Source organism: Lepeophtheirus salmonis, chromosome 5, assembly GCF_016086655.4.
Source record: "Lepeophtheirus salmonis chromosome 5, UVic_Lsal_1.4, whole genome shotgun sequence".
Classification (NCBI taxonomy): Eukaryota; Metazoa; Arthropoda; class Copepoda; order Siphonostomatoida; family Caligidae; genus Lepeophtheirus; species Lepeophtheirus salmonis.
Window position 1 is genome coordinate 5,489,635 of NC_052135.2, and position 27,095 is coordinate 5,516,729.

Consider the following 27,095-nt stretch of genomic DNA (forward strand, 5'->3'; position numbering starts at 1 on the left):
CCACAAGGTAAAAAAAACATCTCAAAAGTCAAATTGTGAAGGCAAATTGACAAATCACTAGCCCAGGTAAATGTTTCCTTGGTCCTCACTAGAAGGTAACCCTCTTGACTATGGGAACGGGGAATGACATCGAGAAGAAAGCATTTGTCACTTCTTATGTGAATGGTCTAAAAGGTGTTGTGGAGAAGGGGTGGGCTGACATGTAAGAAGATGAATACGTGAAGAAGACCTGGAAGTTTTCATTCCTAGGATGAAGGCCAATAGTGTCCACTTTATGATTTAATTGTTTATAAAACATAAATAGATATAGGCAGTCTCATTGCCTGACTATGTCACGTGGTCTTTTTTAGTATTTTGATCAATTTGAGATGGGTAAAATTCGTTCACGATTTGCAGGTACACATATTCTAGTTGAATACAAAGTTTATCTCATAGTTTGCAAGTAGAAATATATACAATAAATCAAATTGACTTTGGGGGTACCAAATGGCTCTAGATATATACCTATGTAGAAACAAAATTCTCGAGAGAGTCCTTCGAAATTGTTGAAAATAATAGAAATGTTGGACAAAGGACATACAATTAATACCCGATTTAAAAAAGGAAAACAGAGATTTAACTTATTAGGTATTTAAAAATCTTGTAGATTTTTTTGATACGTAGTATGAATATTTTAATATGAATCTAAATATTATACGGAGGCATGTATAGTATATATTGGAATGTTTTGATTTCTCATGAGAAAGAGAGACATACAATAGAAAAAGACAAGGGAAAGAAGGTTAATTTATTGATCAGCAGCAACAGAAGACTTTCTCTTCAATATATATATATATATAATCAAAATAGAGAGCTTTAAATGGTACCACTATGGAGTTGTGTAACATGATATTTTAGTTCAATAAAACATTTTTATAACAATATATATCAAAGCTTAAGAAATACAAATTTTTGTTAATAAATCTTTTATTTTTGAGGGAGGAATGAAGATATTAAATAGTAGACGTAATAAATATTATTTTTTGTTAAAATGGTGGATGGAGAAAATAGTTGAAGAGAGTGAGAGAGAAAGAGAGGTATTCGGGCTGAGGTTGGTTCCTTTGGGCAGAGCTGGCAGTATAATATAGTTTTAGAGTATGTTATTCCCTTCACTCTCTCTCTCTCTCTCTCAAAATTTTTGCCTTCAAATCTATTTTTCTTATGAAAAGGGAATAATCATTCTAAGGCATAGCATGATTGAAGACAATTTTTTTCACAAGTGTATTATTTTATGAACTGTGTGAATAAGTTTTAACTAAAAAAATATATAGGGCTACTACCCTTATCAACATTGATATTTCTACATGCTTAAATAAGCAGGAACAAACCTTCAACAAAAGATTTTTCGTACTCCAAGTGCTTTCATCCCCTTTGAAAGGTAAATATAAAATATCTTTAACATTGATGTTGTACATAGAATAGAATATCATAGATAAGATAAAAATGGGCCAATTTATAAAATTGCATGAATTGATTTATTCCTCTATTTACATCTATATGTACATATAAGAAGAGTTCAGCATTATTTGGGCGTGAGGGAAAGTTCTTTTTTGTGTGGAGGAAAATATGAATGAAAGAGACATTTTTTTCAAAGCCAGGCTTAATATATTATGTATTATATTGGATGGCTCTGTTTATCCTTTAACTAAAACTAGCACAAAAGGAATCTCATCAGAGATAATTATACATTTTCATTCTTATCATATTATATTTTTACTCAAAAAAAGTGGAAGTGATGTAAAATATATTGAATAGGAGTGCCTGAATCACGTGCTCTCTTTAAAGTATCCCCCCGTCCGACCTTGTAGTATATATATATGTACTTAATTATAATATTGAAGTTGTACCTATATACTTTGAAAATATAATTACTCTTTATGCTACATACAATTTGTATAATATTTTATAATCATAATTGTATTATAAAACTAAAACAAGGCACAATTTTTTGTTTTTTTCTAACTACATAATAAAAAGATACTCGTATTTTTAAAATCAAATTAGATTCCCTTTTATTCTCCCTTTTCATAAAGCATCCTTCAAAGCCATATACTCACTATACTTTTATATTTATCACACTTCTATAAATCTCATTAAGCTTTCTTACATCATCAAAAAGAAAAATAAATACAACGTCATTAATTTCCGCAAGTCCTTTACAAAACTCTATAGAAAAAAAAAATCATTTTCCTAATAAGTTAATTTAGTGTCTATGTACCCATATAAAAATAATTTTTTATCCGAGGATGACAGATTCTATTTATCATTTATGGTATATACTTTGTGTGTAATCAAGGAGTTCTAAATATATTTAAGGTTTGTTTAAGTTGATAAAAAAAATAAAAAAATTCTTTTGAATTTTTTATTTTATTTTCTTGCCTGTATGTCTTTGTGCAGTTAAATGACAAGGATTGGAAATAAACTTGTAAAAAAGTTCAAGGAATGGTTTCACAGGCATAGTTCTGTATTATTTATAAGACTGTTGAATTACAAATTTAGAAATTAAGAGTTATATTAGTCCTTATTTATTCAGTAAAATTAATTGCAGTCTTAAGACCAGTCCTTTGGACATTCAGTACGAGCCGATTAAAAAGAAGCAATAAAGTTGAGTGACGACATCAAGGACCGAACTTTACAAGTTTTAGGACTGAACTGGACAGTACAGGCCCTAAATAAAAACTGACTCAACACTATACATAACTACTATTTGAAACATTTAAAGTATTCACCCTTAGCTGTAATGCCATCCTAAGGACATTGCTGAAATTAGGAGCAAACTGAAGTAATCTCTTCCATAGAAAGAACCTCTTATTTCAGTTTTTTCCTTGTCTCCAAAGAATAAATGATGTTTTCTAGATTTTCTTGCTTTGATAAATCAGTTATGAACTCCTTTATCAGAAAGTAAAGAAATGTTACTTAATTCCACCTAATTAGTAACTTAGTAAATCTAAATAACTTTCCTAATTACTACCTTGTTACATAATAATATAGTTATGCATTTTGCTCCAATAACTTATCAAATGGAGTTAGTAGTCTATGTGAACAGATCTTTCTGTGAATAAAAATATAATTATGCATATTACATATGTATATGTTCTTTTATATGTTTTGCAAATAAAGGGCAGAATAGTACACTATTTGTTTACGTTAGTCAAAGTGAAAAAAAAAAGTTTTTAGATGTTCTAAGCTAGCATCAAAGTCATTTAAGTTTATTTACGGAAATTTTGTACACTTTTGAGAACACATGACTTGCAAAAACCGTTTCAATATATTTAAAGAATTTATGGAAAAAATAAAAACATTTTTATCATAACTTGTAATTCCACAATAATTTACTTTTTTTTAACAAAGTTTATTGTGAGTAGAAAAAAAAATACTTCAAAAATGACCAATGTTTATATTATGAAAATACTTTGAAGATTTACGTTTTATATTCAGCGTTTTAAAGTTTTGATTGTATATTTATTGCACACCTACACTCACATACGTACCGAATGCGCCCGATACACATGATCAAAAAATATTTGAAAACGATCTGTAATGCAATATTTTCTCTTCTACTCTTTGATTTATCTCCATGATACCCTCAAGACGACTCCTGAAGGTTTGACACGTCTTTCTTATCTATTCATTGGACATATATCCCCAGTGTTCGTTTACAGTAAACTTCATAGCCTTGATTTTTTCGTGTCTAAGTTTACATGCCTTGCACTCTAATGCGACAAGAAGGCATAGTACAAAGGGTTAGTGTCGGGCTTGTTGCAGGACCATACTATCATCAGGAAAGCTAGATCGAAACCCCTTGCCCCTGGGAGGAAGTGAGCCTCCTTATTTTATATCCTACATCAAGAAGCGCGTGAATCTTAACGCGATTGTCGCGTTCAGACGCAATGTTCTTGATAACTTAAAAAAGTACAAGACAAAACTTACTAGAAATTCTGTTTATTTGTCACATCCTATTGATCAGAAGTATACAATGATTCGTTTTCAAATAAGTAATTATATATACAAATAGTTTTATGCTAGAGTAAAAATTAATTTTATAAAGTGATATGTATATACATATAGCTAGCAAAGCCTTTTACAGGCTTCTTCTCTTTAACCTTTTTGTGGCATATATATGTATGTATATTTATTATATATTATTTTCTGAAGTCTAAGAGGAAATGTAGTATACTATTCATTAATTATTTTACTGATGAAAAACGGCTGCATTTAATGATCTTACATGCTGCATTGACCATGAAATCTACACTGCAGTATATTGTACAAATTTGCCGGCAAGCCATACTTTCTCTATCTATCTCGAATAGATGAGACAGCGACAGAATATAGTTGAAATTCAATTATCGCAACAATTTAATGATAAAGATATAACTTTTCAGTAGGAAGAGAGGGATCTCGACTTTTCGAGATATTTGGTGAATTAGCACTTTGGAGGAACATAAAAATAAATAGAATGTCTCATTACATAGAAAAGGTTTTTGAGTTTGTCTCTTATGAAGTATTCGGGGGGGAACTCGGAGTCGATCCGTGGACTGAAGAATGAGACCAAAGGAGATCATATCTCATTCAGTAAAGCACTAACTTTTTCTTTTATCTATCATGAGCCATTACTGTGTAATAAAGTCCTCCAATGATTGTATAATTCTACTTAGAAACTTATTCGAGCAATTTTGATCGATTGAGTCGAGATCCCTTTCCTCTTACTCTAATAATATATTCTTCATTTTGCAAAGCTTTTGCAAAATTATTTCCATATTATTAAAAGGTTGCGATAAAGGAATTTCAACTATCAACTTATTGTTGTCTCCAATTTTGAGCTAGAAAGAGATAGTATGACGTGCCTGTGGGTCAGATTTGGACTCTCTGATTCCAGAAATTTTAACTATGGTTGCTGTGTCAAAAAATATACCTGGTGCAGGGTACCAAAATAAGTCGGGTCCAAATAAGAAACAAAGGCTTTGGAGTCTTTCAACCTGAATCACCGCAGGGTACTTCTCAAATCTTGGATCAGAAAATGGATGTATCTTTTTTAAAGGCTAAATCTTTAAAAGAATCCATGAATTCCTTTCCTTCCTCTCAGTTATAAACAACATAATTAGGGATTTACATCAATCAAAGAGTCCCTTAAGTGTATGAACTCCTTTTGGATTCTTAGTCCCGGCATAATCTAATTTTCTTTTTGACATATTAAGAAATCATTATTTCCAATTTCAAACCAATTGATTACCCTTTTTTTTTTTTTCTTTCTTCGAGTCTACAAATGTAGTGTTCGCATCGCCAGTGTTAGGTGAGCTCCCTCTAGTGGTATGTATATAAACATCATAAATAAGTTAATCCTCTGCTATTGTAAAGTCAGTTTGATCCTTACGGTGGTACTTGGAGATAGATCTTGATATTTTCTCAGGATCAACACAATGTTAAAGTTTTGAAAACCACTGCATAAGGGATTTTCTACATAATATAATGTTCAAAGCAAATTTTGAGAGGTCAAGGTAAAAGATGAAGGGGGGAAAAAATATTAAAAATGCATAATTGATAATAATTTAGTCATTTATTCATGATACTGAGCTCAAATTTGTAGTCATGACGTTTTATATAAATCTTTCATATAGAAAAAAAATCCAAGGAGAAAAGTTTTTGAAGTAAATATAACCATGCCATTTTGGTTGAAATAAAACCCCCAATTTTGTTGAATATATTTTGTAAGAGTGTCTTAAAGAGTCTTCATTTCTTCATTCCTAAAAAAATTGAGCAAAATGAAATATAATACCTAATAATATAATAAGGAGCATATTTTACGCATCAAAAATTAAGTATCAAAATATATAAAATCCTCTTTATTTTGGCTTATATTATATTTTGATTATAAATTCCCCCTTTGTAACACAAAAGAGAAAGCAAAGGAATATGAATTGAAACTATAACAATGCACACCAAGAAAAATCACCATTTTTTTGAAGTAATTAACACTTCAATGTGACACTTTAAATAAAAATATATTACCTGTATTCGGTCAAGCTTTTCAGACGATGTGTTATGAATTTTCGGAGAAATTTCAATTCATCGAATTGTCATAAAACCAGTCATAAATATACAAAAGTGTTTAGTTTTGTAAATGAAGCAAACATAAATGAGTGTGTATTCAATGTGTCAAGAAGGGAATCACGACTGGACACAAGGATGGCCAATAGACCAGTTTGTTTTTCAACTTTTTTTGGAACTTCGATTACGGCTTGTTCAGAAAAGTTATAATATGGTAAGAAAATTACATATGGACAATTTAATTGTCATTTGCCATCTTTAGGTAGCACGTCTAGTTCAGAATGTGAAAAGAAACAAAAGTTCGTTACTTTTCATGGTTCTTTTCAAAAAATGTTTAAAAAATAAAATAAAAATGATGCAGATGATCAAATTTTCCAAACTTTTTTTTTTTTTTTTTGCTCAATAGCATAATTTTTTTTAAAATACTTTTTATAGGTTAGAAAATGTATATAATATTTATTTAATGCAAAATAGCTAAAAATATATTTTTAGTATCTATATTCACTAAGATAAAAGTTTTTTTCTTTAATTCATAATTTGATTGAGATGTGCGACCTAAGTATGGCCTTGCAGAACAATGCAATTTAGGATAGTTCATTTTCATACCATATAACAACTTTTCTAGAGTGACCGTAATCAAAATTGGGGAAAAGTTGAAAATCAAACCACTCCAATGGCCCCTCTTTGCTTGTTAAGAGAAGCAATGTACTTTTAATGAAAAAATATAGATAACAATGTCTCCTCATCTTACAATAATTATATAGTAAATGTCATATTCTTATTTTTCTGTCCATCTACAATTATTAATCAAAAAGTTTCCCTTTCTATTTAAACTTTAGTTAGAAACATAATTAAGAAGAACTACCTACACAATAATGTATACCTCATTTCGACATATAAACGATTAAATGTCAGTACTGTCCCTGTAAGTTATCATAATTTAGATACAGGGTGGACCCTAAATACAGTAAAATGAATAATTGTATTTTTTTTTTTATGTTATTAAATACCTAAAAATTTTCATGAATACTACTGACTATATTAATAAAAATGACGAAAAAATTATTAAAATTGGTTTTTTTTTATTTTTTTATTACAAAATTACAGCCTTGAGTTTGTTAGGGAAGCATCACAGCAGGCAAGGGCCATTTGCTTGAGAATATCATCCCATTCTTGAATTAGGCAGGCTTTCAGTGAGGTTTCTTGCCGGTTCTGCCCTCCAAAATGGGCAAAGCTCAAAAATTCATTGGTTTCCAATCTTGACTGGACTGGATGGAGGTAAAAAGTCGCGGTCCAAAAACTGAGGAAACGATTCTAATACCACCCCTACGTCATATTGTTGAAAAGTCTAAGCCTCTTTTTGAAGTGAGAATTTCAGAAACCCATTCTCCAGGATGTATTTACTGTTAATTTTGAATAAAAAGTGTCTAGTGCCTTACATGATCTTCTGATAGCCCAACAGAAAATCACTAGCTGTGGTTTTTTATTTGGATAGATTATACGAGTTGTATCAGATTATTCTATAGGCAAAGCCCGATCATTTTTAAATGTTCAATTTAGCCTCAAATGAAAAAATATTTTCATCACAGAAGATAATGTTGGGAGCCATGCCCAGCTTCAACAAACTGAGGAGTTCCTTGCTTCTGATTGCTTATTTTCTTACATTTTGAACAAAAGGGACGGTCTCTTTAGATGGCGGTAAGGGAACATCTTCATGTCGTTCTTCACAAGTTTGTTCATTGTTGTGGAGCACATGCAAATGTCAATAGTCATTTTACGGAGGCTCCTCTTAGGATTTCGCCGAATTCTATCTTATATGTTTTTGATGTTCTTTTTTGTCTGTGTAGTTCGTGGTAGACCACTTCGAGGAAGATCTTTGACACTACTTGTCAGTGTGTTTTATAAAGTTTTATGACCTGTAAGGCCATAAAAATCTCTGGATTACTCTTTCCCAAGCAGTGAAGCTAGACAACAGCATCAAGGTTGACTTCCATCCTTGTAAATGAAGAATCACAAAAAAAATATGTTAACAAACTTTGTTTACAATTAGTCACTTATTTACCACAAAAATTTTTACACAGATATCGAGATACCTCCTTTAGTTATATAAGCTTAAACATTTGTTGCCGTATTTGGTGTCAGCCTCTATATCTAAGCTTTCTATATTAGGGATTTTTCGATTATATCGTATATAAGTACATACGTTTCTGTCTGAGTGTGAATATCTCACTTAATACGATTATACTAGTTAAGTTAATATCCCTTTTTTTAGTTCCAAGTATTATGTCAGTCTGTAAACTCAGACTATAACGATTAGATTTATTGAAAATTTTATATTTTTGGTATTTTGAGGTTTGAGGTAATGGTGGTAATTTATTAAAAGCTCAATAAGTAAAGTTAATTATTTACCAGTCGTATGTAATACCAACTAACAATAAGAAGGAATCCAGACCTAACAAAGTAGAGTGTAAAACTCTCACTGATATTCATGTTTTTTTATGGCCCTTTAATTGGTAAGATGGAGTTGCACAGATTTAGTATAAATATACACTGTTGTATTACAATTACTCCATCCGACCTCGGAATCTTTTTTAAAGTCCATATCAGTGTAAACTTCATCAGCTATTTTCAGTTTTGTCTTGTCTTCGTCTCATCTTCATCTCGTCTTCGTCTGCCAATAGTCTTCGTCAGTCATTAGCCTTCGTCCTCATTTCGTCAGCTTTCGTCTTCGTAATAGTTTCGTCTGCGGCATAGTATTGTGTTCGTCAGACATCCGTCATTGTTTTGTCATACTTATCTTTTATTTCGTCTCGTCTTCCTCAGAGTTTCCTTATTCCTTATAAACCCTTATTCGAGACTTTATTTACTTTTTCTGCCTACATGTTGTACAATATACCAGCGGGCCCTTCACTGTTTTGATATGACTTCTCGAGTATAACCAAATTTTTTAGTTATATGATCCATTTGACTTCCTACTGGGTTTGCAAACACATCCCCAAGGGGTGGGCTGGAGGAAATGTTGTACTCCGCAAATTAAGGATTTTTTATTAGGATAAATTTGTTTTCGTTACTCTGGCAATTTAGTTGTCTCTTCGTAGCTATGGATTTTTAAAATTTTTTCAAAAAATTTAATATTTGTAATTTAATTGTTAAAATTTTCTTCTAAAAATGAATCTGAAAGATTTTTTTTTTTACAGACATTCTCATTCTTTATAGCCAGTGCTATTTTTTCTTTGTATTCGTAGCCGTAATAGACGAATATTTACATATTTAATTTTTTAAGTGTTCTATAGTTTATTAATTATTTAAAATTGAGTACAATATCTTTTAAAACGTAATGATATTAAAAAAAAGCGTACAGATAATAAAAATATCAGTGCCAGTGATTGGAAAAACTTTTAAAGAAATATTCATTTCATTTTGCAGTAACTAATTATGAATTCACATGTAGTTTATACAAAAGCCATTACTTCCAAATTAATTGACTTTCCTAGTTTGCTATCTTCAAGTTCAAATCCAAGAAGTGCCTAATTAGAAAAATACGTACAGAAAAATTTCATTCTAATTCATTATTGTTATATTAGTGACTTTCTTCAGATCCCCCCCCATCCAAAAAAGAAAAACGTTGAAGAGGCATTTATCTCCTATTTACTTAAATGAAAGATACCTGATGCAGACTCATTACCAAATATTATCTGGTGAGTAGATCAAAATTTTATGTGGCCATAATAACAATGTATTGCAATACATTTTTGCCTTTAATGAATTAAATACGTTAATGTTTGCCTAATACGGCTACGAATATAAAAAAAGAGAATACTGGCCCCAAAGAATGAGAATGTCTGTAAAAAAAACACTTTTTCTCACAGATTCATGAAGGATTCAAAAGGGACTAAAATTTAACAGATTTTAAATATTTTAAATTCAACAAATGCTATTTTGCAATTTATAGTTATTGTTCTTAAACGTTTCCAAGCCTGGCACCACATCCTTGATGTTGACCGCCTTTACAAACACAGTAGGAAGTCAAATGGATCATATAATGTGATTTGAGTCTCGCATAAGGGATTCATTTGCCAACTACAACGATTTGACGGTGGGTTATGAACCTATTCCGGGGATTCTGATTTATTGCACAACTTGTGGGCTGATGAAATACATATGTTACGGACAATGCAATGTGGAAAAAATTTTTTATAAAATTTCCAATAGTGTGGTCATTTTACATTCATTAACGTTGTCAGATAAAATAATTGAGGGTAATTTGATTATTACACAATTCAATGCTAAATAATTTGATCGTTAGGTTTAATACTAAGTATTACACCAAAAAAAGTTCAAAAGTCCTGCGAATAACGACCCACCTTTTCGACCAGTGATTCACTTGGACAATCCATTGGCTGTGGTGTATTATAGAATATTGAAAGGGATCCTTAATGGTCAGGGAAGCTGTGGTGGTGGTTAATGATCCACTTTTTGAACCTGCGATTGTTTTGCACAACCCATGGATGGGGTGTATTATATGATATCAAAAGGGGTCCTTGATGCTCAGGTAAGTGGTGGGTAATGATCCACTTTTTGAACAAGTGTTCATTTGTACAACCGGGATGTATTATAATATATTAGAAGGTGTTATTGATACTAAAGATAGTGATGGAGATAGGTTTTGATCCCTCTTTGGAATCACCTGTATATTTTGCAAAATAGAGATGAGTCTCTCGTGACAATTTCTATCTTTAAAATAGTTTGATTTAGTGAATACTATATCTATTTCAATGAAAACATAACAGAGTATGAAATGAATAGAAATAAAATTGTATCATAATAAAATGCTTAACGATGAAATTGTTTAGCATTGAATTGTTTAATAATCAAATTACCCACAATAATTTTATCTGATAATGTAAATGAAGTTAAAATGACCATTGACCATTCCATTGGAAATTTTATAAACTTATCGGGCATTTTTCACATTGCCCACTCTAACGTGCATTTTGCACATTGCCGGTGGCACATACATACACACCACACAAACACATAATTATTAATAAAATTTAATACGCTTTAAGTAAAGTTTTGTGTTATGAGTTTCTTTTAAGACAAGTGAGGCATGTTGTAGGAACCATCAGTATCAGGTATTGCATGGAATTTTTTTTTTTTTTTTGTGGTTCGTAATCGTAAGTCATTAGTTTGTCAGTGTCATAATATAATCTTCGGTATAATTCGTCATTTTGTGTCGTAGTTATCTTTTATTTCGTCCTCGTCGGAGTTTCGTCTTCGTCAGAATTTTGTCTCCGTCAGAGTTTCGTCTTCGTCAGTTCCGTCTTCGATTCGTTTTAGTCATGATTTTTGCAAGATTTTTGCCTGCATCTTATCTTCGTCATGATTTTTGTTAGATTTTTTTTCTCGTCTTCGTCATGAAAAAAAGTTGGATGTACATCAATTATTAGTCTGGCTTCCATAAGCCTCCAACTGCTTCCGTAACCTCTAACACACATTGCCAATTATTGACTATTTTTTTATTCAAAAAGTTGACTCAGAAATGCTCAAAAAATTCTTAAAAATCAAATTTTGTTCGAAAAAAAATAATAATGGATTGATAATCGGCGCGCCAAGTACTACAAAAATGGAATATAGAACTTTTTTTCTTGATTTGTGTACTTTTTTTTTTGTACCTCGGAACAACTAGGTATATTTCAACTTATTATCTTAACTAAACATAAATCTTAATTCTTCTTCATTTTTTATACAATTTTTGCAAAATTAAAGTAAAATCATTAGGGAATTGAGTAATTGTGCTTTTAAATTTATATATAATAAATTTTAAGTTTGTAGTATCATAATTTATTGCCTTTTATTTAAGCGAGTGTAAAAATATTAAAGATACTTGAGCCCAAAAGCCAATTTAAGCTTAAACTAATCTCAATTACTTGGTTCGTTATACTAACTTTATGATTACACTCAAACGAAAAAACTTTGGATGTCTCAAGTGATTGTTTACAAAAGAAACATGCTCTTTTTTACGGTGTTCCGATGATAAATTATTTATCAATAGTCTAAGAAGTTTCTTTAATTTTTTTAATTAACCTTTATTTTTGAGATAACAGAGATAGTAAACAAAATGAAGGAATTTCTGAGTTTGTTGAATTCTGCCACGCCTCCCAAAAGTATATAGAGGTTTTTTCTCTGGAGGCTCTATTCAACCACTCAAAATGATCGGGTTTTAGTTAAAAAAGATATGACTCTCCTTGTTGGAGCTATTAGATGCACAAACCAAAGTCAGTGATTCTATAGGGTGCCATTGACTGGCCCGGTAAAGTGATAATTATTTTTGTGACCTCAGGAGTCAAAGCTAACAGTATTTAGGACGTGGACCTCATCCTAGAGAAAAACCTCTAGCCATTACCCAATTTTCACTTCAAGCAAGATCTCAACAAGATCACTCTTACACATCCAATATGATGCAAAAGTCATATGAGATTCATTTACTTGGCTTTTGGATCAACAACTTTTAACCGTTATCCAGTCCGAATATGAATCGAATGGTTTTTGAAATCTAATCTATTTAGGAAAAAAAAAAAGTCAAAATTTGATTGAGTCAAAAAGACTCATCCTCATTTGGATGTACTGTACGCCTCCCTAACTAGGAAAATGGGTAAACATTCTCGAAGAAGGGCTCAGTGCCTACTGTGATATCTATCGAAATAAAATCAAGACTGTAATTTCTGCAAAAAACGACTATTTTGATAATTTTTTGGTCATCCATTGCCTTAATATTCAGTAGCATTTATGCAAAATTTTCGGTTAAATTTTATGGAAATTTAAAAACTTTTTTGAAATTATTCATTTTACTGTATTTAAGATCTACCCTGAATTTGCCAATTTGTTATTTTCTAAAACTAATTTCTAACATTCCGTTTTTCAAAAACTTTTACAGCTGATTTTGTGTGTACTTTGTTATGATTGAAACAATTAATTAATTAAATTGATAAAGGCACCTTTATCTGAATAGGGGTATTTAATGTATTATTTTGCTTTAGTCTTTTGCAATATCATTGAGTACACCTTTATTATTGATTTTTATGGGTTAAATCACTCAACATTATATTTTTTTACGGGTGTCTATAATTAGCTTCTTTCCGTCCTCATTACTCTTGATCGTGACTATATTTTTAACCTATATATTGGTATTTTATAAAGTTTTTGACAGTAAGTCACGTAAATTTAAAAAAAAATAGAATTAATGCATAGACACAGAGACATTATAATTATTTTTGCTTACTGTAAAATGCATACATAATAGACAAAATAAATTTCAATTTAAAAAAGCCTTTCAATAGGTTTACAGTTGAAGTTGAATGCACTTTTTTTAGACATGTTCATTGATACACTATATTTATGAAGTCAATAATTTTTTTTTTGATTTTTAAGTCATAAATGTATATACCAATACCCATATACCAATAAAACGAAAATAATATTTATTACATTTAAATCAAATGCAGAATGAATTTTACTCTGTAACAAGTTTAGTAAACATATTTATCCTTTATTTACTAATTTTCTAATGGTCCTGATCTTTTAATAAATAAATGAGTATGTATATAAGTAAAATACAAAAAAAAAAAGGTGAAAAAGTAACTTTAAGATCAACAAGACAATATATTATGGTTTAACTTTATATATTTAAAAAAAAAAAAAAAAACTTCCAAAGAAACCCTCTGTTCTCAGAATCAGACATTTAGGTGAGTAAAACTAAACTTAAAAATAAAAAAAAACTAGAATGGGCTCTCGGTTGAGAGCAAATCCTTCGCGCCTAAAATCAAATTGAGTTATGCATCTCAATTTGTTCAAAAGTTATGGTCGATTATGCATTTTGTACTTGTTTTACATTGATCTCTTAAAATTGAATGACATTTTACTGTGACCATATATAATCTTAATACAAAGTTAGATCATAATCGATCCTAACTTTGATCAACAAAATAAAAAACAAGCAGGAATATAAATTTAACTTAACTTCGTTGACGGAGATAAAAATCTTTAGCACCAAAAAAAAAAAAAAAATCACACAAATTACAAAACAAAACAAAAGCCACAAACAAAGATTAATGTCGGACAAGTTGATTAGAGGATTGTTAGCCAAAAAAAACTCCATACCACACCGTGAATGATATAAAAAAAGCTCGGAGATTATTTTTATAAAAAAATAACAACTTTTTTTTCGTGATATTGCATTATGTAAAAACATTCTTAACAGTGAAATAGGATATTATATTCCTTTGAACCCATATTTTTGTGTTATTTTTTTTACCCAGCTCTCTATACCTGTTACAAATTAATGTTCACTTACGAAAGGTTAACACACCAAGAAAGCTATAGCTTAAAACCTTTCTTTAAATTAAGATACTTTTATTGGCCCTAATATAGTTATTTTCCCAAAAAAGTATAATAATTTCTCATTACCTCAGTAAGAGAGTTTTTGTTTTTGTCTCTGTTTGTTAGTTAAAAGGATTACGGCAAAAGTTACAGATTGATTTTTATCAAACTTGGTGCGTAGCTTATATATGGTCACAGTAAGAGTCCTTTGAATTTTGAGAGGTTAAGGTAAATGTGACACAAAATGTAAAAAATGTATCATGGACCATAACGTTGGAACTAATTGAGATAAATCACTCAATTTGATTTTTAAGGGAATTTGTGCACTCTACCAAGGGCCCATTCTAGTTTGTTTATTGTGAAGATTAACGTGGGATACTTTAAATGCAATTTGGAGCGTCTACAACGTGTTCATAAGAATAATTGATTGCTATAAATTTTCGATAAGGTATCGAATTATACAAATGTAATCAACTCTCAATTTCGAGAAAAATCCTTCTAGCTTGCTTTTGTGTTGATGGTTAAATATGTAAATATTGCATGTATGTTTAATGTACATCTGTAAATCAAAATCGTGTATCTTGGTAAAATAAATCAGTCTGTAAGTAAACTCACTTATAATACCCTTTTATTTTTTTTCGATGTTCCTTTAATTGGTTAGATGGGTTGCATTGATTAAGTATAAGTAAACATTATAGTAATACAATTACTCCATCTAATCTAGGAATCTTTTGGTGAAATCCATATACCTATAATATATATTTTTTTCTCTAGGAATCACCGGGGCGCAAACGTATACCATAAAACCATTATTTGCTCATGTAATTCATCTTTTTCATTGCTTCATTACTTTTGTGCAAAAAACAAAAACAAAAAAACAAGCAAACTATATTACTCAAAAAAATGAAAAATAGCAATAGCAATATCCGAGTGATTCATTACAAAAGCGACATATAACATATAATGTTATTACAAGACATAGTAGTTTGTGGATACAAATATTGATCTTTTGGGGTTGTCATGTTTTTAAAAAATCCGTTATTCATCTTCATTTTCCAATTATATTACAAATAAAAGATGGCCGGCAAAAAAAATCAATTAAAAAAAAAATTATAATAATTAGCCAAATGAACTCAAATAATATGATATAACTAGAATGGGCACTCGTTTGAGCGCAAACCTCTGCTTATGGTCATTTTTTCCTAAATAAAATATCATTTAATCTTTATATTTAAGTCAACAATGTGCAATGTTAAATTTCATGAAAATTAATCTCTATTGCATTCACACTTTAATATGTGTTATACATAAGTATTGTTTGACACAAAGAGCTGATTTCATCTTATTCAAAATTGATGGTCGATTATGCGTTTTTAACCTTTTGAATGACTTTGACCTTTAATGTTTTATGAAGCATCTTTATTGAACCAACATAATGACAGCAGTTTTGAGCTTTGTACCTTAATATGTTCCAAAGTTATGGTCTATTATGTACTTTTCACGTTTTGTGCTACCGTGACATTTTACCTTGACATCTCAAAATCTAATGAATTTTGACCCATATAATATATAGCCTGTATGCTAAGTTAGATCAATGTCGATTTGTAACTTTGCCGTAGTCCTTGTGACCAACAGAAAAACAAACTAACAGAGGCAAAAACATAACTTCCATCCAAATAAGCTCAAATCACAACTATATTTATAGGAAAATTATTTGCTACACTTTTTACTTTTTTACATATTACTCAGCTAGTAAGAGTTATGTATATTGAGATCTCATATTTTGTACCAAGTTATAGACAATATGCAATATTTGGCACTAATTTCATTATACATATACTTATAAAGTAAAACCAAAAATTAACGCAAGCAATTTTTGTAGCCAACTTGCCTCATCTATGTGGCAATTTGGAACAGTTTTGATTATCGATAAATACTCGTAAAAAATAATAGTAATATCTTTAGGTATAATTGAAACAAATTCATATAAAAATAAATTATAAACTTATCAAGCTAAAAAATATGGTAGTTATTTGGCTGGTGATGAGGGCTTTACAATTAAGAATGACAAAGTCCAAGGTTCTCGTTACCACAGAAGTTCCATTATTCTTTTTTGAAATTTCAAAAAGAACGAGACCTTTAACGTATTTTTTTCTCCCTTTGTCAACGCTTTTAAGTTGACGGATACAAAATATTTAAGGATACTGATGGGAGGGCAGTCTACAAACGTAGGAAGTATGTTTTTATAGAGTTCTCCAATTGACATTATTGGTTTGAACTTTACTGTTGTATCTTGACAGCTAGGAGAAGAAGAAAAAAGAAAATTAAAATCAATATGATTGATTTATGATTGACCAACAGGAATTTCTCATCAGAAATTATTTTTTCACAACAGGTTGTGTGATTGAAGCTTGTTTTCTCTAGATAGTATTGAAACTCATTAAATATTCCTTAGTTATTAATTATTTTATCATTGTTAACCTTTTTTTTCTTTTTCTCCTAGCTTTATAATTAGTTTGATCGAGATACAACAGTAAAGTTGGAACTGATAATAAATAAACACATAAAGGTGGCAAATATGTCATATGGCAAAATCTTCTCGAGGCAAAATCACCAATCAAATGAAGGCGATGAAATTTTGGGTATAAAATAGCCAGTCACGCACCTGTACCACCATGACAGAAGCTGTGTTTTTTAGAGCCATTATTTTATCTTTGGAACTAGCAATATACAGATTGTTGTGCAGTCATCCCCATTGTAGATTTTTCCACCTAAAAAACTTTGTGACGTTGGGGAGCTTTTTCATTCAAGATAAGACTTTACTTTGCCAATCAAGCCTCTGCACTTACATTTCATCAGTGAGAAGCTGCTTGATTTCTCTAGCAAAGACTTTATTCCAAGATGTTTCACAGGTCTTTGAATGTTTTGTTCGGACACTCATCGCGTCATTGTCATAACAGATATTGACATCATAGGATAAGCCTTTATGGTTCGCTTAGGAGTGCGGATTTTCTCCAATCTTGGCTTAGGTGGAGCTATTTCAGTTTTACGAGTATCACGATAAACCTTACAATTCTAGACACAGTAGTCATATGTAATTCAGTAACTTCTTTTAATTTCTGCAATTGCGTTGTAGGTACAGCAAAAATTTAGGATAATTCACTTTTTAGACTGCTGAATTGATGATTCTTTTCGATATCCCGCTTCTTTTTTTTTTGATGACTTGATTATATTATATACTAATTTAAGGTAACCATTTTTTTAACGTGTAATCGCTAATAATGACAAGAAATTATAAATTATATCGATGACAGAATTTACCTGTGCATCACTGTACGTCGGATCTCATTATAAAATATTATAAGCAATTCCGTATTAACAACCTTTCATTATAATAACATGCAAGTTATCATACAATCAAGATAGAAGGGACTAGATCCAAATACTTTTAATTATTTAATGTGTTTATACTAGGTTGACGTATCAGACAGCTCACAACTTCAACGTGAATGAATTGGTAACCAATATTTCAAACACGGAACACGACCCTTCCTACCTTTCCTGCAATGTTCACTCGACTTTTATGTTCCATCATGTTATCATATGGTAATGGTCTAAGGTAGAGAACAATGAACGATTCATTCATTTCACACAGATCTGTACTATTGCCCTGTACCATATAGAAGATGTTGCATATTTTCTATGTTGTAACTATCTTTCTCGGTTTTTTAGCTTCCTGAAAATTATGTATGTATTGGACAGGTAGCCAATGGAATTATATCATTATAGCTTAATTTTTTGAGCATGCAGGTATTTAAAAACTTATTTTATATGACGTACACACTTAATTGTATTGGTATTTCTTAGATCAAGTATCTACACTAAAAATGACTTAGATTTAAACCTCGATCTAACGGATGAAAAGGGGAGAGGGTGTCTGTTAAACCCGATAGTCGTTAAAGCAACCATAAATTTCACACACCGCGAGATACATAAACACTATCTTCTAACTTCTGAATGATATCTATTTTATCACCAGTATTTAGATTCACGGTCTTTCGTTTCTCTACAGGTGCCATAATAATAATTTAAAGCACAGAGTAACAAAAAGATATTGTTTCACTGCGTAATATAATTAAAATAAGATAAATATAGTTTAACAGAATCAGTGGTAACCAGGCTGTAATAAAAAAAAAACATACGCCGCCAAGCGGACAAAATTGGTGTAGCTGACTTAGTGTGTTGTATCCGAAATCTGTTGCAGCTGGTCCTGTTAGATCAAGGTGTTAGTTAACTTTCAACATGGATACACATACTGACAGACATACTTTGTATTATATTATAAATTCAATAAGAAAACGAGTAGCTAGTTTGGATGTCTTGATTGAGTCCTTGTAGAGGACAACTAAATGACAATTTATAAAAGTAAAAGTTCCTACTTGAAGCATAATGAACCAGAAATTGGTCACTCTTAAGTTTTTATTTTGAAAATGCACATAAATAATATTTTAATACTTAAGTCTACTTTCCCCAACTTTGGTGTGAGGGGCCTGTATAGCAAAGTTACTGACACTCTGACGGATAAAAAGTTACTATATAACACCAATAGAAGATCTCTTTCAGTCTCTTCTGTCATTTTTACTTTGTAACATCGATAAACTTGCATAATGAGTGAATTTTTAGCTGTTGTCATGACTCTTCTTCAAACTAAATTATAATGATCCCTTCCATCTACTTTCATGATAACTCCAAAGTCTGTATTGTCTGAATATCTTCTCAAAAAAGTAGAGATCCCTCTCCTCCTGCTACAATAATATATTCTTTGCGTTCCAAACCGAAGAAGAGTTATTTTCTTATTATTGAAAGATTATAATTATTACATTTTAAGTTTTCACTGTCACTATCTAAAATTGTAGACTTAAATAATGTACCTTTTACAAAATGGCAAAAGCCTTTAAGAACTAAAATATGAACAATTTTTTTAAACACTAAAAACATGATTTATTCTCTTTGAATCTGTAAGGTTTATATTATACAAGTACACATTGCCAAGTTTTATTTAAGTATATAATATATAAAATGAATGAACTAACATGAACTGTTTAAAAGGGTTTGAATTCAAAAAATATAAGCTACAATTTTATTATTTTATGTATCTAATGAACATTATATCCTCCTTTTTTTTATATTCATGTCGTGAAAATATAGAATTACTTACACTCTATATAATTAATGTGCAGATAGAAATAGTTAGACTACACCATCTTCCCACTAAAAATATAATAATCTTTTTACATTCTATGTTCTTGCCAGAAATTGGAGACTTGCAAAAAAAAAAAATATATATATATAATTAAACAAAAGATGTGAGTGTATAATACAAACGCTTTCTGGATAGTATTTTGCTTGGCCGGTTCAGTCGTGAAATATCATGTGTTGACTATGGAGGTTTCAAAGGAAGAAATTTGCAATGTTCTACAATTTTAATCCCTAAAAAGGAAAAAAATCGTCGAAATATGAGATGTATACAGGCTGATACTCTTTCAGTGGTTCAAGCAATGTCGTTTTGGTGTAGAGGATGCGAATGATGTACCATGCACTGGTAGGCTTGTCGTTAAAAATGTCGATAAAGTTGAAGAAATTTTTGTGACAGACCGGCATGTATTCAGTCTTAGCATCGTCCAGGAGCTGAATATCGATCACAAAACCGTTTTGAACCATTTGTAGAAGGCTATATACAAAAAGAAACTCAAACAGAAGAGGTATTGTGTTTCATCTAGACAACATTAAGCCGCACACATTTTTGATGACCCGTTAGAAGCTCCGGGAGGTTGAATGGGAAGTTCTTATGCATCCACTTTAAAGTCTACACCTCTACCAAGTGACTACCATCTGTTTTTGTAAACGGTCAACACACTTGGGGGTACAAATTTAGTCTTAATAGAGGCATGTGAAAATTGGTTGGCATATTTTTTTGCCAATAGGGACAAGGGCTTCTACGAGAAGGGAATTATGAAAGTAAATTTTCGTTGACAACAAGTGACCAAACAGAACGGGGTATATGTGACTTAAATCGGATGATTATAAAGCATTAAAATAAAGCAAATATTACGAAATTACTTTTTCCCCAACCTATTGTAATGTATAATTAATCACATGGGGGTTGTAAAAACTGCAAAAACTCAAGTAAGGAAACATAACATATTTAGAGTTGTAGAAAATATGACCTAAAACGAGGGAGATACTTTTTGTAGTGTTTTTTATTATTTTTCAAGGCAATTATCTTTATTCTTTCATCCTTGAAGAGATTCAAAATTTTGAAATAATTTGCATTAAATAATTTTGATAGACATTTTTTTAACCTATAAAAAGTGTTGCAAAAGTTTTTTTCTAAATTTGGCTTATAGAACAAAAAAGTAGAGAAAAAAGTTAGAAAATTTTATGATCCACGTATAGCACGCGTCCTTTTTTTTTATAATGACATGTAAAGAAAAGATTAAAAATTTCGTCTATTAATATTGTTTTTGCTACATAGGGTAGCTTTAGAAAAAAATGAATCTTTTGTATATCCTAAAATAATGTTTACCATTTAATTATTTAACACAAAATAATGATTAATATTGTATTTTAATGATGAAATAAAGAACTTTTGTCTACTTTCAAACTTTGAACAGGATGTGCTACCTAAAGATGACATTGTAGAAAAATGAACTTTAGCATAGGTAATTTGCATAATATATGACAACTATTCCTCACTATCCGTAGTCGAAATTTGGAAAAAGTTGAAATCTAACCGTTCATATATATATGTATATGACGAGGAATCAACAGGAAACTGTATTCTTGTCCTTTAGGAAGCTGAACATAAGTGTGAATTGACATGTTTGTACGGAAGAAACTACGTTTAAAAATTAGAGAAGGAAACACAGTTGGTGCATGTTTTCCCTAGACTCATAAGCATTACTTTAAATATATAAAGTATTCTGTATTGATTGTCATAATAAAAGAATACGAAATTGATAGATTTTATTTGAAAGACTATTTTGGGCCAATATAGGGCTTTTAAATAATATAAAGGTTTTAAACAATTGTTCAAATTCTGGGGTCAAATTTATATTTTTTTCCTTTCATTGATTTTTTTCTCAAGATTTTTTTTATGTTGATGGATAAATATGTACTTACCTTTTCTTTTCAATATGAATTTCTTAGCTTTTCCAATACACTTTTTTCAAAATGTGTATTCCAATATTACAGAGAAAGACAAAATTTGCTTAATTTTAATATAGATAGTATTAAAATTAAAGATAGTTTATATGTTTTAGTTTTTCTCTAAAAATATAAATATTTTTTGTTTTAGGACCCCTCAAGGTGAGAGTCCTGTTCATAAGTAAGAATTGATAGTTTAAGATTATCTGGTATGATTGCTGAAATGGTATTGATCCCATGATGGCACTTCTGTAAATACCAATGATCATAATTAATAAAGAGGAAATTTTACAAAAATATCAACTTTTTAAATGATTTGGGCTCTCCTGTTTAAAAAAAATCTACTTTTTAATCAAGCAGTTAAATAATAATTGGATGTAAATGAACCGAAAATAATCTGTGACATTATTTATAAAAAAATGAAACCTTATTTTATAAGACCTAATGGTCCTAACGTAACTTCCCTGTCGATACATAATCTGAGACCAATCATTTTGGGCCACCAAAAATTGTTATCTTACATATTTACAACAATCACAATGAATTTGTTTGATTTTACACTACATTCAACATCGTGTCTTTAAAAAAATTCAATTTTTGTTAAATTATTTACCAATAAAAATAAGAAATAAATGGGAATATGGAAAGTTGAACTCTAATTTAACCTAGAATATCTTTGTCATATACGGTCATTCCATAATCAAGTGCTTTGCAAATGGTGTTGTAAGAAATTTTATAGAAAGTAATTAATTTACATAGTAATTGATAATTCAAGACAAAAAATTAGATCCATATTCTTTAAATATATATTTATTTTATTTTAGACACCCTCAAAGATAATAATTATTATACTCATGGTCAAGAAAAAAACTTGTAGTAATATTTGAAAAAAATAGTAGATAGAAGCAAAATAAAGACAGTTCATTTTTTTCCCTGTTCATTTGTTCAAAAATGAGCCCATCCATTCTATCTACAAGCCTGCATTTATGAAGTCCAGTTGACCAATGGGGGGGTTAGCGATTTAATGATTCGTTAGGATGAGGGGAGGGAGGGGGTATGGGATATTTCGGAGTCTACTATATTGAGAACTGTTAACTGTTTCGCTGATCGTCAATAAAACCTTTTCAATACGAAGTATATCAGCAGGTGTGTCTGCAGATAGGGGGGTGGAGGGGATGTAGCCTACCCGAAACAAAGTAATTTTTGTTTTATTTTAGAATAAAATTTCGCTTGGTAAAAAAAATTATGAGAAAATAGGGTTAACAATTTTTTTTTTAATAATTTCTTTTCTAAAAAAGGGCCATTCGATCAAATCCCAGCAAAAATTCCAAAAATCATCTCTCCAAAATATAATACTACGGACGCCGCCCTTATCAGTGGTCTTCAAGATAACCAATGTATTTTATATATATGTACATACAGGGGGATCTAAAAATTAAGGATGTCCAATTGGAGGGGGTCAACATTTTTTACTTTTTTCTGGACGTCAAAAATGTATTATTCCAGGTCCCCAAACATTCTTCAATACTTTCCAAGTCATGTTTGAGTTGTTGTTGTTTTTTCTTTAAATACTTTCAAATCATATTTTCACCAACTCTAACCATATTCTTTATAAAAGCTGGAAAACTTATTTATAATTGTAATGTAATGTTATGTCGCAAGGGAACATTGTTTAATTCATAAATGTATAAGATGTTTAAAAAAGAAGAAATTACTTATATAAATATCTACTTAATTTTCCATTTGCTGATAAAATCCTTTTATGCTCGTTAATCCTTTCATTACTTTTGATCGTAACTTTGTTAGGTTAATAAGGAATTTTACCAAATAAAACTCTAATGATCATTTTTATAATCAAGGCGTACTACATCATTCAAATCATTAATTCTTAATTCGCACAAGTAAGACCATAGCTATTATGATTGTAATCCTTACAAAAAACTTTAGGATGTCTCAATCAAATAGGGAAAATCTTTGATAAAATCATTAAACATTATTTGAAAATAAAGAGCTCAACTTTTTGATTCCGCTGCATTTAAAAAAAATTCATACATAAATCACAATTTTCCTCTGAGATAAATCAACGTGGATTAGTCTACATAAAAATAAGATTTATTATTATATGCAATAATTTTCTATTATGTAGGGTAGACCAGGTACATTTGAAACATACTCTTTTTCCCAAATATCAAAAAAGCTAGAGACACCAAATTTACTTAACATTTGTATAATTGAAATACAAATGATTGTGAAAAAACATGAACAATTTAAATTTCCTTGGATCTACAAATACACAATATAATAGGTGTAGTAAAAATAATCATTTATTTCCCAATAGATAGCTTTAGTAATGTGTATCTCGCGTTGTACATCGGTTTACACTTATGTTTACTTCCAGTGAATTATAACTGAAATCGACATTTTTATTTAAAATGACCTTCCTCAACCTCAATTACGGCCTCCACCCTCTTTCTGAAAGCCCCACAAACCTAAGAGATGTATTCTTCGGCCAAGACAGCCCATGAGGCCTTGATGGAGGATTACAGATCCGTAAGGCTTGTTGCAGGCTACTTCCTCGACCTTAGCCTAGATGGAATAATCCAAAGGCTTAAGATCGTTCTTAGACACATTCAAAAGAATTTTGGGCAAAAAACAAACTTTTCTCCTTTTTGCCCTAATAATGAAATGTTTCTTCTTCCTTGTTCTTGATTTTTCTCCCAAGTCATCTTTAATGATCCTTTGGAGCGTAACCTCACTCAAATTCATCTTTTTGGGCGTAACACGAATCATCCTCACTGGATTTCTAGCAAAGCAGTTTGTGACACGTATAATCATAGCCTCTGTTCTTATCGTTCGTTTACGACCCTGTCCTTAACTTCTGTTTGAGCTCCTACATGGCCGTCCGACTAATTCTGAGGTAATATACACCAAATATTTACAAATAAAACAATTGCAAATAATTATATGAATATAATGCAACCAGGAATTTTGTAAAAATTCCGATCAAAACTGGAACTATGTGCATTTTTTTAACTCTAGAATTAAATATGACGCATGTATTATTTTTAGAAAATATAAGTAAAAATAAAGTTGTACTTTGGTTAAATGGAAAAATAATTTACATTGAGGTTTAGTTCATCAGCAAATCTATCGAAGTTAAGTGTTGAAATTTTAAAATTCGGTTATAATTAATTACATTATTTATATAAAAAAAGGAAATAAATAAATCAAAATATAAATAGATAAACAATGGAGCTTTTATTTATTTTTTATAAACCTCTTATTATTGATTATTTCCATTGTAAAATTTGAAAACACATCAATATTGCGACTGAACAAGACATTTTAGTACAAAATACTCTTAATATGAATTAAATCCTTTTTTTTTTTTTTTTTTTTTTTTGCTTTAAATAACTTCCTTTTACGTAAAAACATTTGAACAACAAGGCGTTATTCTTTTTAAAAAACCCATTAAAATATGGTGGTTTTTAACTTTTAAATGGCATTTTCTAAAAATGGAATGTTTGCATATAAAATATAAGCAAATATTTATGAACAGTATTAAGTTTTTTCAAGGGGTAACTTAGCTTCATGTGGACGATTGGCTTTTTTCTTATTCAAAAGTTAGCTGAAACCTATAACAAGGCTAAAAATACTAAAAAAATTAAAGCAAAATTTCTAAAAAATAAGTTTAATTCGCCAAAATTAATTATAGATTCGTTATCAACGCGTCAAACACAATAAGAATTGTATATGGAATTCAAAATATTTATTGTTGACTTGTATATACATACATAATTTTAAAATATTGAACATAAAGTGAATATTTTTTTTATTTTTTTTTTAGATGTAATATTTTTGTAATAATCGATCGTTTATTTTAATATATTTACTGTAAATTATAAAAATCATTTGAATTATTGACCCTGCCAGTCAACAATCGTTGCGGTGATTGTAGACGTGGTCAAAAGTGAAAATCTGTTTATCAGAAAATATTTTCACATTTGAACCATGTCCCTTGTGGTAGCTGAGGATCTTCTAACAACTGGTGAGCCTCTTCTCCTTCAGGGCTATATTAAGGAGGAAGTGGAAGGACTACATATATAAGTCATTGTGGACAGCGGCTCTGACGGTCTTTTCATCGAGCTTGAGCTCCTTGTCTTGCCTTTGGATACTCGTAGTGGGGTCCTTATCGAATTTGATCTTCAGAGAGACTAGGAACGCTTGAGATTATCGGTACTACTCCCAGAGGACCTATTGACACCCTTCCCAGCCTCTTTGGCAAGTTGAATGCGATGGATAGTGCGCAGGGTGGCCCCAACGATCTTTGCAATCTTCTTGAGGCTCAAGAAATTAATAACTCTTTCCCTTTTTGCTTTGCACTCAATTTTCAACGTAGAACATTGAACATGAATCGAGGACTAAGAGTATGGACTTTGTATTTGTAAGAAAATTAGTCAGTACAATGATAAAAAATGTACAGGACAAATTTAATTCCGCAACTTCTATATTTTTTGTTATTTTTCAGTACACAATCATTGCAGTTAAATTTGAGATATGGTAACACTTAGAACACCGGAGTCAGTTGCAAAAAAGAGCTGAATTTTTCTTGGTTTTGTCATTTTATATATTTACACTTTGCAACAAGAATATTGGATAGACAGAGTAGGCCTCTAAATAGGTAAATGGGAGTTAAGTCCAGCCAGCTCTGAGTAATTGAGCCGTAAAAAAAGTGTTGACAATATCCTTGATTTTTAATTTTTGTGCCATCATTATAAACATCAGATAAATTAGATCAATGCGCTAACAAAAGTACATGAATTCAACTATCGAAATTTATCATTTGTTCTTTAGATCAGTGGTTCCCAAACTTATTTGAGTTCACCCTTAAAATATATTGCTACACAATGTTCGACTCCTACACCTCTCATTGAGAGATGAATAAGAAATTTGGATTGCATTTTGGCAAATAGATTATTAAAGGCCATTTAACCCCCATAAAGTCCAACCCAAATGTAAATAAAAACTTATTTGACATTATTGATCAAAAATAAAGATTTTAATTCTACAAATATTTAAAAATATAAGAATCCAACGACAAAATAATCGAATATATTGTAATTATAAAACCAGTGATATATCTACTACTTATAATTATTTTATACTATCAATTCTCTTTTTTGCAATAAATAAAGTAAAAGTTGAGACTTCCAAACAAATAACATTATAGACTATGGATGTGATAATCTGTTTATAAACAAATTATGGTCTTAATGTTACCCCCACTTTAGTAACCACTGCTTGTGATCACTTTCTCAATTAACAGTTTATTGATTATACATTTTTTATTATCTTTAAAACTCTAGCTTAATTTATACATAATTGTATTTTAATTAACTAATTGATTTATTTGTCAAATGTAT

The 27,095-nt window shown here is 30.2% G+C and overlaps 1 protein-coding gene across 4 annotated transcripts in view; it reads left to right on the top strand.

Annotated features, from left to right (window-relative positions):
* The first annotated feature begins 1,179 nt into the window (after positions 1 to 1,179).
* The window catches only part of LOC121119089 (uncharacterized), an 86,689-nt gene continuing 60,773 nt past the window's right edge, over positions 1,180 to 27,095 (top strand). For 3 of the 4 annotated variants that reach the window (XM_040713707.2, XM_071888135.1, XM_071888136.1), the window contains exon 1: positions 1,180 to 1,417. The gene's annotated coding sequence lies outside the window, so the exon portion shown is untranslated. The remainder of the gene's footprint in view (positions 1,418 to 27,095) is intronic. The other variant, XM_071888134.1, reaches the window with a different exon arrangement.